This window comes from Olea europaea, unplaced genomic scaffold, assembly GCF_002742605.1.
Source record: "Olea europaea var. sylvestris unplaced genomic scaffold, O_europaea_v1 scaffold2842, whole genome shotgun sequence".
NCBI classification, from domain to species: domain Eukaryota; kingdom Viridiplantae; phylum Streptophyta; class Magnoliopsida; order Lamiales; family Oleaceae; genus Olea; species Olea europaea.
In genome coordinates, this window is record NW_019246933.1 from 25,817 (window position 1) to 29,265 (window position 3,449).

The window sequence follows — 3,449 nt, forward strand, 5'->3', positions numbered from 1 at the left end:
AGATGTATTTATATTGTTGTATTTGCTATAAAAAAATTATAAATCTGTGTTTAAATACTGTAAAATTCATCTGCCTTTCTCTAAATAATTATTTACAGATTCAAACAATAAACTTAACTAAAACAAAATTCAAAATATATATTTACACTTACCAATTTTCAGTGCTGACTGTGAGTATTGTTTCTTTCTTGAACCTTTGATAATTTTGGGAGATTTCAATATTTTAGCAGATGGAAGGAAAAAATTCTTTTTTACTGTATTGGAGAAACTGATAAACCAAAACTGATTTTGAAATTTACGTATGGAAGTAACAGAATTTATTTAAACTATTAAGGGTATTATTGTCTTTTAAACAATTGATATACTTTTGTAATTATTAAACATGAATAAGGGTAGAATTATCTTTTTAATGGCAATAGGCCAATGTGGTGAATACAAAAAAAAAATGGTCAAAACGAAAATTTGGTTGTTTGACCAAGCTATTTTAAAAAGTACCCCTCAAAAGAAAGGTCTTTCGGGTTTAGAACAAGTCATAAACGAAATTTCAAATAATGAAACAACGGCACCGAAGGGAAAATAGTAATAATAATAAAAGAAGGCGTCATCAAAACGGCGTCGTTTTCAACGACCACTTGAAAGGTAATTTCATTTAAAGCTCTTCTTTTTTTTTTTTTTTTTTTTTCGGATTTCTGTTTCCAAAAAAGAAGAATCATTTATAAAATTTGACGAAATTTTATGCCGAATATTACTCTATCACAACTTTCATTCTTTGCTTAGCTTGAATTGAGAACCAAGAAATAAACTTTCAGATAGAATTCTGAAATCTAAATATAAACGAATTAACAGTTCAAGAGTCATTATTTCGCAAATATATTTAGACAAGATTAATTATATAGCACTCGGAGTCCTTGTGCCCCTAAGTGCTACTAAAACATGTTAAATATCAGTTAAGCAAAAAAATAAAGGGAAAAAAAAACTTTGCACAAGACAAAAGGTCGAAAATTTGACGTTGAGAACTTCGATTGAAAACTTGCAAAATTCAGCTTCAGTTGTTTTAAAATATAACTATTAGTTAGACAATTAACCAATTGAACATAAATACCATTTCGAGTTAATATATCGTTCTATGACAACCTCAATTCAACTCTTTAACATAACCAACCCAGTTTTGTCACACGCAACAGTAACACTAAGCCCCTGTTTGTGCCACATTTTGAAGGAAATTAGTAGATTTTTTTTTACCGTTGACGCTGCAGGTGGGACCCACGATAGAGACAATCAGTCAAAAGTTGCGGCTTAACTTGTGCTTCAACGGTCCAATTTCTTATTTTTTTCCTCCTGAAAATGCCGCACAAGCAGACGCTAAATTGAAGAAAAGTAATGACTCGGAGCACAAAACTTCAATTCTAATAAAACCAAAAACATGGTTTAGCTAACTCAAATCTAACCAAAAGTCTAAGCACTTACAAAAATTCTTAATGCATGAATCCCAGAAATTCTCACAAATCTCTGTTGAACTGAAATCTCAGCAAATGTGTTCCAACTCCATATGATCATATCTCATTACTCGGGCATCATTAAGAGAGCTACATTATATAAAAAATAAAGCTATGGAAATGTGGGACATCTCTCTAAAATATCATCATTTTTAGGGATGGTTAACCACATTAAATCACATCCTCAACCTACTTTTTTACTGGGAAATACCAATTTGCAGCAGTACCATTAATCATTCAAAATTCATAACTATTAAATTGGACATCCAAATGACACACGGTCAGAGAAACACTCTGAACTCGTAAACTTGAATGATTATCCCAGTTAGCACAGTTAAATCCTCAAAGTTGCCCCTACTGCTGGGACGTAAACTGACTTGTACCCTCTTGCAAATCCTCATACCGACAATCATACTGATCGACGATCGTGACACTCTTGCAAAGTCTTTGCCCACTACATCTTAAAAATGGACAGATTTATTTAAACACCAACCATGCATCCATAATATACAATAACATAGACAAACCATATATGAAAACTTAATATCCATCATATAAAATTATAAATGACAAAAACCATTTCTTCTGTAGGCAAGGCTCAACTCAAACAGAAAGAGAAAATCTCCCATATCCAAAACCAAAGACATAACAAAAAATTCTTAAAACTCAATTGAAGTCATGTATTATTCTATAACCATAAAATACTTGAATTTAAAAACCAGGAACTTAATATTTTAAATAGCTCATCCAGCACATTCTCTTTGCCAACATTCATCTGCTTGATCCTTCCAATCCACAGCCTAATTTCCTGTAATTGTTAATAGGTGGCAATAAGTACAAAAATACTCCATAAGTGGATGTATAAGAGTATCAATTATTTAATAGAAAAAGCAACACCACATTTAATCTTCCAGAAAAACATGACCTTCACTTCTTAGTTTCTCACACTACCATCTCATTATCAATATAATCTTTAGGCATGTGTGAGTGTAGTACCACAAACCTTGGATCAATTCAATCTCGAATTTATTAGAACCAAACATAATTATTTAATATCTTAAACTTCGGGAGTTATATCAAAATGGAAACTTTTTAATATAAACATGGTTAAGCTTGAAAAACTAAATAAAAGAACTTTTAAAATCAACTTGCAAAACTACTTGCATTTCTTGAAAGAAATAGAAGAAAACACTTCCTTGAAATTCATGGATACTCAAGACAAAAAACATGTTTCTTCTCTTTTCTTGCAAAAAGTTTCTGTACGTTTTTTGAGTGTGGAGGGACAAATCTTTTCCATTTTGCTAAAACTAGGGCTTAAGGGACGTGTGTTGTGTTCAAAATTGATAAAAATAATTAGTTTGGAATGCCAAACTAGCTTAGTGACATATTTGGAATAGGCATTATGAGACAAAGCACACAACTTCAAATTTATTGCTTGGAATTCGGTAGAAATCGATTCATAATTTCAAGTGTAGACATTATGAGACAAAGGACACAACTTCAAGTGAATGGCTTGGAATTTGGTAGAAATCGATTCATAGTTTCAAAAGGAAGCTTTTCCAATTTCATGTCGTTTATTATAGAAGAAATTACACCCATACTCCATTTTCTTCCATAGTTCAAAAAATATTGTACATTGTCTTTATATTTACTGTCCATCTTCCATATCACCACCACTAAATCTCCCATCCAAATCCCAGATTCCAATCGTGCCGCCACTCTAGAACCACCATCCCCGCCGAATACCCCCGTCTGCCATGTGGATGCACCATTCAAGGACTTCTAAAATGAAAGAATTCCTCTCTGATTCTCAGCGTTTCAACCAACATAAAGTGGTATGCTGTCATGAGGCTGCAGTGTCAACACAATGGAAGAATTGGGGGGGAAGAAGGCAAAGAACCAACCTAACTAGCTTTCAAAAGTGGGGTCCACAAAAGTGTCGTTTTGCTTATT